A 17751-nucleotide genomic window follows, 5' to 3' on the forward strand; every position below is an offset into this window, starting at 1 on the left:
GCAATGGTACTCAGGCCTCACCACTCTTTCTATGTGTCGGGGATGGAGTCGTAGGACTGTTTGTAGAGAGCCACAGAGTTGGGTCCCAGGCAGAAGTTACGATAGGGCAGGAGGGCAGCATAAAAACTGATGAGATAAAAAAAGACAAATGCTGTTGAAAAAACACACAACAAATCTACTGTATGCATTGAGAATTTGTACACCGTCAATTTATCAAAAATGTGCATTGCATTTTTTTTGTTTTCTACAGTGATTAGAATGGTACATTTCCACTGTTTATGGATATATCTTTTATTCTATTCTCTAGAGTTGTCCAGACCTCCTTGTAGACTGTTGAGTGGTAGCAGTCTCCATAATGGATCTCCATGTCCATGTATAGTTGAGCGGATAGAGTCGGCCTTTAGGATGCAGGATCCTATGGGCTTCCTTGGAGGAACTGCGGCCGGCCAGGCAGTCATGGCCGTCACCAGGTCCACTGAGCTGTCTGCGAAGGGCAGCTCTTCAGCCGGACACTGTCTACAGGCAGAGACAAGAGAGACACAATGATCAGCAGCCGGACGCTGTTTATAAAGAAACGAGAACATAAAAATCAGGGCTACATAATACAGGCTATACTGAAGTTATTGCTAGCCTAGTCTCAGGTCTGTAAAGTTATTTGCTGCCTAGTCTCAGATCTGTAAAGAATTTGCTAGCTTGGTACCAGATCTGTTTCTGCTCTCTTGCCAACTCCTAATGTCATTGCCACGATAGGACTTGGCAAAACATCAAAAAATGGGAACCAGGCTAGAATTTGCACACAACTTTTGGTTTCGTTCCTGAGATATAGTTCAGATGGCACTGTTCCAGAATAGTATCAGTAGTTGTAGCTTTTATGTTTGCTCACTACAGAAGACGTGCACGAGTTGAGCAGACAAGGGTCCCATTGTCCGGTTTGGCCCTTGGCCTATTTTCACTGTGTCCACATCAACAAAGGACTTTAACCCTACAGTCCCCTCTCCCATCACATTGTGGTACGTTACTAAAGGCAAGACTTTTCTGAGTCAGATGGACTTGGTAAATCCATGTCTATTCACCCCGAATTAAATGATTTTGTACCTACAAATCTTGTAAGACTCCTTATAAAAAACGTATTCTATGACTGTAATGTAAAGAGAGTTTGAGTCCATGTTAGTGTTACTCAAACAAAAACATGACCCTCCAGTCCAGTCCACCTTCCTCCTCTCCCCTCTGGGTTGGCTCTGACCTGTAAGAATGTTAGGGCGTGGCTCTGACCTGTAAGAGATGTTAGGGCGGTGTCTCGACCTGTAGAGATGTTAGGGCGGTGACTCTGACCTGTAGGAATGTTAGGGGCGGTGAATCTGACCTATAAGAGATGTTAGGGCGGTGAATCTGACCTGTAAGAGATGTTAGGGCGGTGGCTCTGACCTATAAGAGATGTTAGGGCGGTGGCTCTGACCTGTAGGAGATGTTAGGGGCGGTGACTCTGACCTATAAAGATGTTAGGGCGGTGTCTCTGACCTGTAGGAGACGTTAGGGGCGGTGACTCTGACCTGTAGGAGATGTTAGGGGGTGACTCTGACCTGTAGGAGATGTTAAGGGGTGGCTCTGACCTGTAGAAGATGTTTAGGGGGTGACTCTGACCTGTAGGAGATGTTAGGGCGGTGTCTCTGACCTGTAGGAGATGTTAGGGGGTGACTCTGACCTGTAGGAGAGTTAGGGGCGGTGTCTCACCTGTTAGGAGATGTTAGGGGCGGTGGACTCTGACCTGTAGGAGATGTTGGGCGGTGACTCTGACCTGTAGGAGATTTAGGGCGGTGACTCTGACCTGTAGAGATTTAGGGCGTGTCTCTGACCTATAAGAGTGTTAGGGGCAGTGACTCTGACCTGTAGGAGATGTTAGGGGCGGTGACTCTGACTGTAGGAGATGTTAGGGGCGGTGTCTCTGACTGTAGGAGATGTTAGGGGCGGTGACTCTGACCTGTAGGAGATGTTAGGGGCGGTGTGACTGACCTTAGAGAATGTTAGGGCGGTGACTCTGACCTGTAGGAGATGTTAGGGCGGTGACTCTGACCTGTAGGAGATGTTAGGGGCGGTGGACTTGACCTGTAGGAGATGTTAGGCGGTGACTGACCTGTAGGAGAGTTAGGGCGGTGACTCTGACCTGTAGGAGATGTTAGGGCGGTGACTGACCTGTAGGAGATGTTAGGGGGGTGTCTCTGACCTGTAGAGATGTTAGGGGCTGTGACTGCACCCTGTGCTAGGGAGATGTTAGGGGCGGTGACTGACCTGTAGGAGATGTTAGGGGCGGTGACTCTGACCTGTAGGAGATGTTAGGGGCGGTGGCTCTGTGTTAGGGGCGGTGTCTCTGACCTGTAGGAGATGTTAGGGGCGGTGACTCTGACCTGTAGGAGATGTTAGGGGCGGTGACTCTGACCTGTAGGAGATGTTAGGGGCGGTTGCATGCTCCAGGGCCACCTCCAGCTGGGCAGGGCTCACGTCGGTCCCCACCACCGAGTTGAAGTGAGGGGCCAGGAGCACGGTGCCCTGACCCGACCCACAGCCTACATCTACTGCCAGGTCAAAGGGCTGCATGCCCATCTGTCAAACAGGACACATCACCATCACACACAGGTATGAGACATAATTAGTACATGTGCAAATTTTAAGGCAGGAGAAAGTATATTTACAATCTTTTTATACTGCAAAAACATTAAAAAGCTGGAACGAAACACACATTGATATAATTCTGTAATGTATTGCAATAATATTTGCCATTGTAACTATACTGAACAAAAATATGAATGCAACATGCAACAATTTTACTAAGTTACAGTTCATATAAGGAAATCAGTCAATTTAAATAAATTCATTAGGTCCTAATCTATAGATTTCACATCCCAAATCTATGGATTTCACATGACTGGGCAGGGGCGCAGCCATGGGTGGTCTTGGGAGGGCAGAGGCCCACCCACTTGGGAGCCAGGCCCAGCCAATTAGAATTTGTTTTTCCCCACAAAAGAGCTTTATTACACACGGAAATACTCCTCAGTTTCATCAGCTGTCCGGTTGGCTGGTCTCAGACGATCCCGCAGGTGAAGAAGCCAGATGTGGAGGCCCTGTGCTGGTGTGGTTACACATGATCTGCGATTGTGAGGCCGGTTGGACGTACTGCCAAATTCTCTAAAACGACGTTGGAGGCAGCTTAGAAATGAACATTCAATTCTCTGGCAAAAGCTCTGGTGGAGATTACTGCAGTCAGCATGCCAATTGCATACTCCCTCAAAACTTGAGACATCTGTGGAATTGGGTTGTGTGACAAAACTGCACATTTTAGAGAGTATTTATATTGTCCCCAGCACAAGGTGCACCTGTGTAATGATCATGCTGTTTAATCAGCTTCTGGTTATGCCACACCGGTCAGGTGGATGGATTATTTTGGAAAAGGAGAAATGCTCACTAACAGGGATGTAAACTAATTTGTGCACAAAACTTGAGAGAAATAAGCGTTTTGTGGGTATCGAAGATTTCTGGGATCTTTTATTTCAGTTCATGAAACATGGGACCAACACTTTACTTGATGCATTTATATGTTATGTCCACAGAAGACTGTAACCATATCATCTGAGCATGCATATTCCATGATATTTGATTTAAGAAAAAAAACGGTCTGTATCCTGTGTAACAGGTATATGTCACGACTACCTTCTCTTCAGGAAGGACAATGCCTCTTCAATGAGCTGAGACTCTGTATTTCCAGTAGGAGGCAGCATGCTCCTTACCTTCAAACAGATGATGGGCCATGCCACTGAGCTATACTACAGGAAAAAACAACACAGGAATACAATGGTATTCTCCAACACAGAAAGAGACCTGCTTTTCATAAAGTTTTTACTAAAACTAATGCAAGCTCTCTTTCTCACTGGGTTGTGGAGGCTACATTAAGGAATGTGATCACACACACACTACCTCACGCATAGCAGGAGATTCCCTTTCTTCACAGGGCCAGTTCCAGGGAAACCACTAGGTGCTTGGCCAGGCTAGTATGAGACAGGCCCCAGATAGAGAGAGGAAGGGGCGGAGCAGTGGCTCATGGGAATGTGGGTTGTTTGCTAATGAGGCTGGGCCAGGGTTACATGGGGTCAAAGAGAGCTGTGTGCTGTGTCAGAACCAATAAGAAGTCCCATGGAGATGGGATGGGGGAAGGATCAGAAACTTGTTTTCCTATGAGGTGCTTTCCTTGTTGTGATTGATGTGGGAAAATACAAACGCCTGATGAGTTCAGTCTCCTTACTCAGATAAAAACCCTATTCCCACTGATCACTGAGCCACAGATCAACAACAACAGGCTTTGTACTGAGCTGCACTACCACTAGCTCACTGAAAGAGTTAATCATAAACAGTCAATGTCTGAAGGACTGGTCCAAGAACCGATTAAAGGTCTTCTCTCAGTTTGCAAAACGTTATGAATTTGGTTGAACCCATGCATACAGCATATTAAAAAATACAATTTAAAGAAAGAACATCTTGGGCAGTGTGGCTACGTTTAGACTGGCAGCCCAATTCTGATGTTTTTACATCAGATCTTTTCACATCAGATCTTTTTCAGACCTGATCCGGTTGCGCAAAAGACAAATTAGTGAAAAAAATATCAGAATTGGTGTCCCTGTCTAAACGCAGACTAAGTATCAAGTGTCTCAGACTAGGATTAGATCCCCGCTGTCCATGTTATATTTTTCATTGTGATCTAAAAGGCAAAACCGATCCTAAAATCCACACTCCTAATATTACTCTGAGACACTTGATACGGGCCTGAAGTTAAATAATATTCAACATTTACAATTGTGTCTGCAGACATTTTATTGTAAATCTCAGGCAAGGAAGATAATAAAGGTGGCAACCATTTTGGTAATGATGTGACTAAGGTGAATAGTTTGCTCTACATTACAATGTATAATAGAAAAGAGCAGACAAAACCAAAGGGACTTCAATGAAATCTTATGTGAACAGAGTAATATTTCTAATAACAGCTTGAACATGATTCACACAAGCCTAAACACAAGCTTAAGACACATTTGTCTACACACAAACACATTCACACTTTAAAGAGTGTTCACTCCTGTTTAGATGCCAGGAGACAGAAATATTCCCTTGTCACTTCCATGAGTGTGTCTGGTGATGTGACTCCCATCTCCTTCAGAAACCTGCAACAATATGACGTCAATAAATTTTATAAAATAATTCCATGTGGGATGGACCATAAAAGTGGCATGGATGACATTTTGTATTTATTCGTTCATTTCTTTCTTAATTTTTTTGTTCAAGAATTTTTTTATTATCTCATTAGTTCATTCATTCACCCATAATCCATTCATACAATCTATTCAGTCATTCATTCATCCGTTGATTGATCCGGGTTGTTACCTGTCGAGTGTTCTCTGCAGCAGTGCGGAGGCAGCATCAGGCTCGGCCCTCTGGAAGGCCTGGTACATGGAGAAGGACTCCATGAAGCCCACTATGTTCCTCACTGAGATCTGCTGCTTCAGTGGATACACTCAATCCTGAAAGAAAGACAGATACCCACACACTGTTGAATTGAGAGGAGAGTCAGTGGATGTTGGCACCCTAAGCTCCCAAGGGTGCCAAGAGGGTTAAGTCAAGTAAGTCATATATTGAATACTCCTGCAGTTTATTGAGTACAACATTTGATTTTGACCACTGAGAGTCACTAGGTGTAAGTACATTACTGTATATATATATTTCATTCTCAAATAGAAACTCAGAGACACAGGGTCAAAGTCACACCATGAGAAATGTTTTAATGTGTAACAGGCTGTTCTACTGGGTTCCCACAGAGGCTGTATGAGTTACCTCTCTTTGTCAGGGAAGGGGATAGCAGCGTAAAGCTCCCTTAGTTTGGTGTTGGCCACTGCTAACTGTGTGCTGGTGTATGGTAACAGCACCTTCTTGAACTGGGGATAGCAAAGTCAAATCTCAGTCAGGAAACGTGGTACTTATATCAAACACAGAATTGTGAGGTTTTGTTGATTCATACAGGTGATCCCATGGAGATTATGTCTCCATAAACAAACATATTAATAGCATTCTTTAGATGAAGACAACAACTTACTTATAACCAATGAAAATAAACAATGACACACTGAGCCGATTAAGTGCATTGGTTTGTCACCATAAAACGAATGTCATTCTAGTTCTGTTGTCACCTCCTCATAGATGTCAGTGAGTCTGTCCCCACCATGAGCCGTAATGGAGTCTGAAGTTTCAGCAAAGCCAAGCAGACATGCAGCCGCAGGCTTCAGGACCCGGCCTGCCTCCAAGAGGAACCGCTCCTGGTCAAACCAATGGGCCGCTGAGGCTGCAGTCAGTAGGTCCACAGAACCATCCGGAAACGGAGCTCCTCTGCGTTCCTTTCCTGTAAGTATTAAGACACAGCCACAAAAATTGAGGATTCTTACATAAACTCAATATTAAGTAGGGCCTATTGAAAGTGGGAAGCTACTGCTGACCTTTGTCGAGTGTAATTGACCGTCTCTGCAGATTGTCATCACTGTTTTTGAACAACATACACATTGGTTTTACTATCCAGTTGGGACAACATTTCTTATTCCCATTCAAAATCCTATTATACCCAAACCCTTAACCCTTAACCCTAACCCCAAACTAAACCTTAATCTAACTCCTAACTCTTCCAAAACCTAACCCCTAAGCCTAAAATAGGATCAGCGAAATGTCCCAATGTCAATTTTTTCTCTTTTACTATCCTTGTGAGGACTTTTGGACCTCAAAGGATAGTAAAGTTAGACCACACACACCACGTTCAAAAACCTGTAGGTGATGTTGTTCAACCCTGCCACTGCCCTGGCCTCCTCCAGTTGGCACTCGCTGATGTCGATGCCCACCACTTCCTGGAAGTGTGGGGCCAGCAGCGTGAGTTCTGCCCCGTCCCACAGCCCAAGTCCACAGCTAGGGCATGAGGCTGGACTTTCTGAAGAGAGGGGACCAGTGAGACACTATATAACTAGCCTTCACTAAAGGAGAGTGAAGCTAGTGATAGTGTAAATGTGATGATCAATACAACTGTTCTAGCTACATTAGTCATTTACAACATTAACAATGTCTACTGTATTCTGATCAATTTGAAGTTATTTTAAAATGGACAAAAAAAATGCTTTTCTTTCTAAAACAAGGAAACTTCTAAGTGACCCCAAACTTGTGACGGTAGTGTGTGTTATTATATATAAAACTCTGGTCTTTGCTAAATAGGTATTTCAAGCTTACGGTAATAACGTAAGATAATGGATGACAGTTTAGTGACCTATTGTCGCAAGACTTAAAGCATTTAGAAACAGGAAATGGTTGGGATATTTGGTTTCTATATCTGATTTAAAATGTCAAAATCCTGAAATGTTATGCAATAGAGGGCATTTTTTGCTTTCATTTTCTCTCTCGGACACTGTGTGGAAGCATCTACCAAAGACTTATCTTAGACAACCCAAGATTTGTCTTAGCTGCCAAATGTACAAGTCTAACGTCATGTAGAAGACACAGTCTATAACAGTAATATTATCTTTGCTTGGCTCACCTTCCTTTCCAGGTAATGCAGGATGATGTCTCTGATCTCCTCTGGGGGTACAAAGCGGTACCTCTGGTAGATAGAGGCATGGTGTTTCTCCTCAAACAGCCGGTGGGTCATGGTGCTCTGCTGTCGTTGCTCCGCTAGCCTAGTGCTCCTTCCAGCTTGCAGTGACTCAGCAGACAGAGACAGACCTGCTCCTTCACTAGGACCTTTTAATCATTACATGGAAAGAAGAGAGATACTGTATATAAAGAGGGGGGTAGAGGAGGCTACTGCTAGTAATCACTTCGTCATATAAAGGAGAGGTTAAAAGATCTACTATGATGGGCTGCTAATTTCAAATAACTTATCACCTCCACTATAGGAGATGGCAAAACATCAAAAACCGATGGGAACCAGGCTAGAATTTGCACACGACTTTGTGGTTTCGTTCCTGAGATATAGTTCAGATGGCACTGTTCCAGAATAGTATCAGTAGTTGTAGCTTTTATGTTTGCTCACTACAGGAAGACGTGCACGAGTTTGAGCAGACAAGGGTCCCATTGTCCGGTTTGGCCCTTGGCCTATTTTCACTGTGTCCACATCAACAAAGGACTTTAACCCTACAGTCCCCTCTCCCATCACATTGTGGTACTGTTACATAAGGCAAGACTGTTCTGAGTGAGACGGTATTGGTAAATCCATGTCAATTTCACCCTGAATAAAACGATTTTGTACCTACAAGTCTAGTCGGCCTACTTATAAAAAACAAATTCTTTGACTGTAATGTAAAAAAGTTTGAGTCCACGTTAGTGTTAGAAATAGGCCTGTGTCTCTTACGGATTTTACTAAAACTAAACCAAGCTCTCTTTCTCACTGGGTTGTGGAGGCTACGTTAAGGAATGTGATCACACACACACTACCACATTCATCGCAGGAGATTCCCTTTCTTCACAGGGCCAGTTCCAGGGAAACCACTAAGTGCTTGGCCAGGCTAGTATGAGATAGGCCCCAGATAGAGAGAGGAAGGGGAAAAGCAGTGGCTTCATGGGAATGTGTGTTGTTTGCTAATGAGGCTGTTTATGAAGGGGGCCAGGGTTACATGGGGTCAAAGAGAGCTTTGTGTTGTGTCACAACCAATAAGTAGTACCATAGAGATGGGATGGGATGGGGCAGGGATCAGAAACTTGTTTTCCTATGAGGTGTTTTCCCTGTTGTGATTGATGTGGGAAAATACAAACGCCTGATGAGTTAAATTTCCTTACTCAGATAAAAACCCTATTCCAACTGATCACTGAGCCATAGATCAACAACAACAGGCTTTGTACTGAGCTGCACTACTACTAGCTCACTAAAATAGTTAATTATAAACAGTCAATATCTGAAGTACTGGTCCAAGAACCGATTAAAGGTCTCCTCTTAGTTTGCATAACGTGATGAATTTGGTTGAACCAATGCATACATCATATTAAAAAGAAACCAACAGAAAATCTGGGGCAGTCTGGCTGTGTTTCGACAGGCATCCCAATTCTGATGTTTTTACCAATCACATCAGATCTTTTCACATCAGATCTTTTTCAGACCTGATCTGAACGATCAAAAGACCAATTAGTAAAGAATATATCATAATTGGGCTGCGTAAGTATCAATTGTTTCAGATTAGGAGTGCTGATCTTGGATCAGATACCCCCTTGTCCATGTTATATTTTTCATTGTGATCTAAAAGGAAAAAACGATCCTAAAATCCACACTCCTAATATTACTCTGAGACACTTGATACGGCCCTGAAGTTAAATAATATTCAAAAGTTACAATTGTGTCTGCAGACATTTTATTGTAAATCTCAGGCAAGGAAGATACTAAATGTGGCAACCATTTTGATAATGATGTGACTAAGGCTAATAGTTTGCTCTACATTACAATGTATAAAAGAAAAGAGACAAKACCAAAGGGACTTCAATGACATCTTATGTGAACAGAATACTACTTCTATTAACAACAGCTTAAACATGATTGACACAAGCTTAAGAAACATCTGTCTCCACACAAACARATTRACACTGTAAAGAGTGTTTCACTCCGGTTTAGACGCCAGGACACAGAAATACTCCAGCGTCACCTCCATGAGTGTGTCTGGTGATGTGACTCCCATCTCCTTCAGAAACCTGCAATATGACGTCAATATATTTTATAAAATAATTCCATGTGGGATGGACCATAATAGTTGCATACAAGTAAATAAAATAATTAATTATTTTGATTATTTGTTCATTTCCTCACACATTTGTTTTGTTCATTTCATCTTTAGAGTCTAAGACGGGTGGGCTAATCTGACAGATGGAATTGTTTTAAGTTGGTCATACCTATGGATCATTTAGCTATTCGATTGCGAATTTTAGGACCCCTTTAGGTATACAAATATATAAATATGATTTGATAAAATATTTCTTTTGGAAAATGACTACAAAAACTGATAGAAACGCACTGAATAACACATTCATAAATGGCAAAAAGGACTGTCAAAAAATATATCAGAAGAAACAAGTTTTGAAGTGTCTGTCCTAAATCTAGGAGATATAAAAAAAAACTCAGGTATGGGGCCTCCCGAGTGGCGCAGCGGTCTAAGGCTGGAGGCGGACTCCCGATCACGGCTGTATTGGCCCAGCGTTATCCGGGCTAGGGGAGGGTTTGGCCAGCGGGGGGTCTTTACTTGGCTCATCACACTCTAGAGACTCCTTGTGGCGGCCGGGCGCCTGCAGGCTGATCTCGGTCGTCAGTTGAACAGTGTTTCCACCAACACATTGGTGCTTCTGGCTTCCGGGTAGGTCATGTTTCAGAGAACGCGTGACCCGACCTTCGCCTCCCGAGCCCATTGGGGAGATGCAGCGATGAGACGGGGAAAAGGGTGTAAAATACAAAAAACATAATAATAATACAAATAAAAAAAATAAAACCTCTGGAAATATTTATATTTTTTACACATATTTAACCTCTTTTTTGGGGTAGGCACAAAACTACCTGCACACTTCCATCCGTTTTTTAAACCTGTACTGGTTACCTTCAGACGGGTCCCGTGACACTTGTGGGCATCCATTAGTTTGTAGCCCTAACGGTCCGGACGTTTCCAAACAGAATTTAGCACATCGACGATGTGACTTCAGATGAGACTCCAGGCACTTGTAGGGGTCGTAGAGCAAAGCGTAGAACACCATCGTGTTCGTGAGAGTCTATCCATACAGTGGTCAATAGTTTGTAGGTCAAACTGTTCGGACGCTACAGATGATTTTCGGGATGTCTCATTGCTTTGGACAAACCACCACTCTAGCTCGTCACCTTTCACTGCAGATGTTGAAGTGTGACACTGCGCGGATGCATTGGATTGAGACGCATCCAATGCAAAAAAACAGAGACACAGTATCTCTAGCTTAAACTGACGGGTTTTGATGGGTATTTTTTTTATGCAACTTAGACTGACACACCGGTTTGTCAATCGACCCCACCGGGTTAATTTGTTAATTAGCTAATTAATTCATCCATTCAGTCATTCGTTCATTCATCCATCTATTCAGTCATTCATTCAATCCATATTGATCCGGGTTTTACCTGTCGAGTGTTCTCTGGCAGCAGTGCGGTGGCAGCATCAGGCTCGGGCCTCTGGAAGGCCTGGTACATGGAGAAGGACCCATGAAGCCCACTATGTTCCTCACTGAGATCTGCTTGCTCATGGGATACACTCAATCCTGAAAGAAGACAGATTACCCACACACTGTTGAATTGAGAGGAGAGTCAGTGGATGTTGGCACCCTAAGCTTTCCCAAGGGTCCAAGAGGGTTAAGTCAAGTAAGGTCATAAGATTGAATGACTCCTGCAGTTTATTGAGTTACAACTATTTGATTTTGACCACCTGAGAGTCACTGCGTGAGTACATTACTTCTGTATATATATATTTCATTCTCAAATAGAAACTCAGAGACACAGGGTCAAAGTCACACCATGAGAAGTGTTTTTAATGTGTAACAGGCTGTTCTACGTGGTTCCCACAGAGTCTGTATGAGTTACCTCTCTTTGTCAGGGAAGGGGATAGCAGCGTAAAGCTCCCTTAGTTTGGTGTTGGCCACTGCTAACTGTGTGCTGGTGTATGGTAACAGCACCTTCTTGAACTGGGGATAGCAAAATCAAATCTCAGTCAGAACGGACGTGGTACTTATATCAAACACAGAATTGTGAGGGTTTGGTTGATTCATACAGGTGATCCCATGGAGATTATGCGTCCATAAACAAACATATTATAAGCATTCTTTAGATGAAAACAACAACTGTACTTATAACCCAATGAAAATAAAACATATGACACACTGACCGATTAAGTGGCATTGGTTTTGTCACCATAAAAAATGAATGTCATTCTAGTTCTGTTTGTCACCTCCTCATAGATGTCAGTGAGTCTGTCCCCCACATGAGGCGTAACGGAGTCTGACGTTATCAGCAAAGCCAAGCAGAGCCATGCAGCCGCAAGGCTTCAGGACCCGGCCTGCCTCCAAGAGGAACGCTTCTGGTCAAACCAATGGGCCGCTGAGGCTGCAGTCAGTAGGTCCACAGAACCATCCGGAAACGGCAGCTCCTCTGCTGTCCCTTCCTGTAAGTATTAGAACACAGCCACAAAAAATTGAGGATTTCTACATAACTAACATATTAAGTAGGGCCTATTGAAAGTGGGAAGCTACTGCTGACCTTTGTGCTGAGTGTAAATTGACCGTCTCTGCAGATTGTCATCACTGTTATTTTGAACAACATACACATTGGTTTTACTATCCAGTTGGGGACAACATTTCTTATCCCATTCAAAATCCTATTATGCCCAAACCCTTAACCCTAACCTTAACCTACCCCAAACCCCTAACTAAACCTTAATCTAACTCCTAACCCTTAACCCCAAAACCTAACCCTAAGCCTAAAATAGGATCAGCGAAATGTCCCACTTGTCAAATTCTTCTTCTTTTACTATCCTTGTGAGACTTTTGGACCTCAAAGGATAGTAAAGTTAGACCACACACCACCGTTCAAAAACCTGTAGGTGATGTTGTTGAACCCTGCCACTGCCCTGGCTTCCTCCAGTTGGCACTCGCTGATGTCGATGCACACCACTTCCTGGAAGTGTTTGGGCGCCAGCAGGCGTGAGTTCTGCCCCGTCCCACAGCCCAGGTCCACAGCTAGGGCATTGAGGCTGGACTTTCTGAAGAGAGGGGACCAGTGAGACACTATATAACTAGCCTTCACTAAAGGAGATGATAGCTAGTGATAGTGTAAATGTGATGTTCAATACAGATATTATATATATATATATACACTGCTCAAAAAAATAAAGGAACACTAAAATAACACATCCTAGATCTGAATGAATGAAATATTCTTATTAAATACTTTTTCTTTACATAGTTAAATGTGCTGCAACAAAATCACACAAAAAATTATCAATGGAATCAAATTTATCAACCCATGGAGGTCTGGATTTGGAGTCACACTCAAAATTAAAGTGGAAAACCACACTACAGGCTGATCCAACTTTGATGTAATGTCCTTAAAACAAGTCAAATGAGGCTCAGTGTGTGTGTGGCGTCCACGTGCCTGTATGACCCCCTACAACGCCTGGGCATGCTCCTGATGAGGTGGCGCGGATGGTCTCCTGAGGGATCTCCTCCCAGACGTTGACTAAAGCATCCGCCACTCCTGGACAGTCTGTGGTGCAACGTGGCTTTGGTTGATGGAGCGAGAAATGATGTCCCAGATGTGCTCAATTGATTCAGGTCTGGGGAACGGGCGGCCAGTCCATAGCATCAAGCCTTCCTCTTGCAGGAACTGCTGACACACTCCAGCCACATGAGGTCTAGCATTGTCTTGCATTAGGAGGAACCCAGGGCCAACCGCACCAGCATATGGTCTCACAAGGGGTCTGAGGATCTCATCTCGGTACCTAATGGCAGTCAGGCTATCTCTGGCGAGCACATGGAGGGGCTGTGCGGCCCCCCAAAGAAATGCCACCCACACCATGACTGACCCACCGCCAAACCGGTCATGCTGAGGATGTTGCAGGCAGCAGAACGTTCTCCACGGCGTCTCCAGACTCTGTCACGTCTGTCACGTGCTCAGTGTGAACCTGCTTTCATCTGGTGAAGAGCACAGGGCGCCAGTGGCGAATTTGTCAATCTTGGTGTTCTCTGGCAAATGCCAACGTCTTGCACGGTGTTGGGCTGTAAGCACAACCCCACCCGTGGACGTCGGCCCTCATACCACCCTCATGGAGTCTGTTTCTGACTGTTTGAGCAGACACATGCCATTTGTGGCCTGCTGGAGGTCATTTTGCAGGGCTCTGCAGTGCTCCTCCTGATCCTCCTTGCACAAAGCGGAGGTAGCGGTCCTGCTGCTGGGTTGTTGCCCTCCTACGGCCTCCTCCACGTCTCCTGATGTACTGGCCTGTCTCCTGGTAGCGCCTCCATGCTCTGGACACTACGCTGACAGACACAGCAAACCTTCTTGCCACAGCTCGCATTGATGTGCCATCCTGGATGAGCTGCACTACCTGAGCCACTTGTGTGGGTTGTAGACTCCGTCTCATGCTACCACTAGAGTGAAAGCACCGCCAGCATTCAAAAGGACCAAAACATCAGTCAGGAAGCATAGGAACTGAGAAGTGGTCTGCGGTCACCACCTGCTGAACCACTCCTTTATTGGGGGTGTCTTGCTAATTGCCTATAATTTCCACCTGTTGTCTATCCATTTGCACAACAGCATGTGAAATTTATTGTCAATCAGTGTTGCGTTCCTAAGTGGACAGTTTGATTTCACAGAAGTGTGATTGACTTGGAGTTACATTGTGTTGTTTAAGTGTTCCCTTTATTTTTTTGAGCAGTGTATATATATATATATTTATTTTATTTTTTCACATTCTGGTCCTTGCTCAATAGGTATGACACATTGCATGCTGAATTTCAAGCTTACGGTAATAACGTAACATAATGGATGACAGTTTAGTAACCTATTATCACAAGACTTAAAAGCATTTAGAAACAGGAAATGGTTGGGATATTTGGTTTCTATATCTGATTTAAAATGTCAAAATCCTGAAATGTTATGCAATAGAGGGCATTTTTTGCTTTCATTTCTCTCTCAGACACTGTGTGGAAGCATTACACCAAGACTTATTCTTAGACAACCCAAGATTTGTCTTAGCTGCCAAATGTACAAGTCTAACGTCATGTAGAAGACACAAGTCTATTTAACAGAATATTATCTTTGCTTGGCTCACCTTCCTTTCCAGGTAATGCAGGATGATGTCTCTGATCTCCTCTGGGGGTACAAAGCGGTACCTCTGGTAGATAGAGGCATGGTGTTTCTCCTCAAACAGCCGGTGGGTCATGGTGCTCTGCTGTCGTCTGCTCTGCTAGCCTAGTGCTCCTTCCAGCTTGCAGTGACTCAGCAGACAGAGACAGACCTGCTCCTTCACTAGGACCTTTTAATCATTACATAGAAGGAGGAGATACATATAAGGAGTAGGACAGAGGAGGCTACTAGTAGTAGTCACTCAGTCACATAGAGGAGAGGTTTATGACACCTGGGCTGCTAAGATAAAATAACTTGTCGACTCTGACAAATTGCAAAATGTTGATTTGTCTGTGAGGTGTGGAACGATAACATCCGATAAGGGCCACAATAATGGCATGCCCATAGATAGACTAGTGGTTTAAAACATACCATAGATATTTCCTTTTAAAAGTGTGTCTTATGCAGGTACTGCATTCATTTAGATTGTGCATTTAAGACAAAAGTTGTGAAACTAGACTGGATTATCGAACAGAACAGTTTCCTGAACAAGAGCAAAAAACATGAACAAGTACAGAAACGTTTAAATAGTCTTCTGAAAGTTTGCAATGAAGTCATGCTCAATTGTAATGTCAAATATAACAAAATCACCTTCCAAAATGCAATGGAGCTTGTAAAGCTATCTGTGTTTCTCTCTCAGCTGAAAATTACACGTAAGCAAAGTTGCCAGGTCCCTCTCACAGTATTACCGGAAGTGTGCCTAGATTGTCCAAATAGCCATATGCATGCTGGGGCCTCAGTGTTAACCCTTGACTGTCCAGAATATTGAACCTATTGTAATTACATGATGATAAGRAAGTGATTTAACCCCCCTTAGAAGCATGACTACATGTCCAAATCATTTCTAGAGGGAGTGAATGGTGGAACATAGTGATGACAAACCTGCAATATAAGACAACATATAGGGCCATAGAAATAGGAAGGAACTGCACTGAATTTATTTACAGCCTTTATGTTTATGTTTTGTTTTTATGTTTATTTTTTGTTAGATCATTTTTCATTACATACACTTGTACAGAAAGATAAAGAGAGTAATTATAAATGCTGACAATAAACATGAAGTTACAGTAACTTTCAGTTMTATGTGTCAATGCCTTGATAGTTCAGATTTTAGTGGAATGTAAAATCTGTGTTCCATCATGCTGCTCATTGTCACGATCGTCTTCGGGTGAAAGAGAGGACCAAGGCGCAGCGTGATATAGATACATCTTCTTTTATTTGAGAAGATGAAAATGAACACTAATACACACTAAACAAAAACAACAAACGACCGTGAAGCTACAAACGAAAGTGCAGACACACGCTACTAACGTCAAACATAGACAATTACCCACCACCTACCTAATGCCTATGGCTGCCTTAAATATGGCTCCCAATCAGAGACAACGATAGACAGCTGTCTCTGATTGAGAACCAATCCAGGCAACCATAGACTTACATAAACACCTACACTGAACACAACCCCATGAACTATACTAAAAKCCCCTAGACAATACACACACCCTAGACTAGACAAAAACACAAACATCCCCCATGTCACACCCTGACCTAACTAAAATAATAAAGAAAACAAAGATAACTAAGACCAGGGCGTGACACTCATAATAGCGTCGTTCCACCAATTTGCTGCATTTTGAGAAGTGTAAGTTGGTTTGATTTCACCTCATTTTAACATTCTTTCATAAATAGCACATGTTCAACTTCATTAAAACACTTTTACCCATCTCAAGAGGTTAAATAAAAAAATGACTATAGTAAGTGACTGTTAAAGGGGCAATCAGCAGTTGCTACATCCATTTTTGGACTTATAAATGAATTATATGTACCTATTAATTCTTGAAGAATATAACTTGTAAATGCCTCATGAACTTAGTTCAACTGTCATACACCATCAGAACCCAAAATATAAGCTTGCTCTATTCAAATGTTTGTAAACAAAGTACATTTTAACAAACACTATATAGCCTCAAAACACGGTTAAACGATCATTTTGATATTTCAGAGTGGTTACAGTTCTCCAGACCCATCCCTCAGCTTTTTACTGGAACAGGTGCGGGGAACAGCTTTGTAATTGTTTCTACTGCTGATTGCCACTTTAAGTGGCAAATAAAGTTGCAGGGTTGACCGTAACAAGGTTGACGATTTAATTATTTATATTAAAGTTTCACAAAATGTGTTAAATTGTAAAAACATTTCTAGCCTGTCTATCTATGTTAGGCTCGACCTGCTCAGTTTTCCACCACAAAACACCAGAAAATTGCCAAAAATAGTACAACCAGCTCATCTGCTTTCACACTATGATTTGACTGTGTTGAATGTTTAAAAAAAAAWAAWWTATAGTTTCACCATTTTTTTTATTTTTTATTTATTATTATTATTWTTWTTWTTTTATCCCATTTTCTCCCCAATTTTCGTGGTATCCAATCGCTACTAATTACTATCTTGTCTCATCGCTACAACTCCCTTACGGGCTCGGGAGAGACGAAGGTCGAAAGCCACGCGTCCTCCGAAGCACAACCCAACCAAGCCGCACTGCTTCTTAACACAGCGCGCCTCCAACCCGGAAGCCAGCCGCACCAATGTGTCGGAGGAAACACCGTGTACCTGGCCCCCTTGGTTAGCGCGCACTGCGCCCAGCCCGCCACAGGAGTCGCTGGAGCGCGATGAGACAAGGATATCCCTACCGGCCAAACCCTCCCTAACCCGGATGACGCTAGGCCAATTGTGCGTCGCCCCACGGACCTCCCGGTCGCGAACCCAGAGACTCTGGTGGACCACTGCGCCACCCGGGAGGCCCCATA

The 17751-nt window shown here is 43.3% G+C and overlaps 3 pseudogenes; all 3 read right to left on the reverse strand.

The window, feature by feature from the left end:
- Positions 1-17: 17 nt before the first annotated feature.
- LOC111976680 (putative methyltransferase DDB_G0268948) lies at positions 18-4751 on the reverse strand (annotated as a pseudogene).
- Positions 4752-4839: 88 nt separating this feature from the next.
- On the reverse strand, positions 4840-8191 carry LOC139022606 (putative methyltransferase DDB_G0268948; annotated as a pseudogene).
- Positions 8192-9381: 1190 nt separating this feature from the next.
- LOC111976687 (putative methyltransferase DDB_G0268948) lies at positions 9382-15638 on the reverse strand (annotated as a pseudogene).
- Between the last annotated feature and the right edge of the window lie 2113 nt (positions 15639-17751).

Source organism: Salvelinus sp. IW2-2015, linkage group LG2, assembly GCF_002910315.2.
Source record: "Salvelinus sp. IW2-2015 linkage group LG2, ASM291031v2, whole genome shotgun sequence".
Lineage (NCBI taxonomy): Eukaryota > Metazoa > Chordata > Actinopteri > Salmoniformes > Salmonidae > Salvelinus > Salvelinus sp. IW2-2015.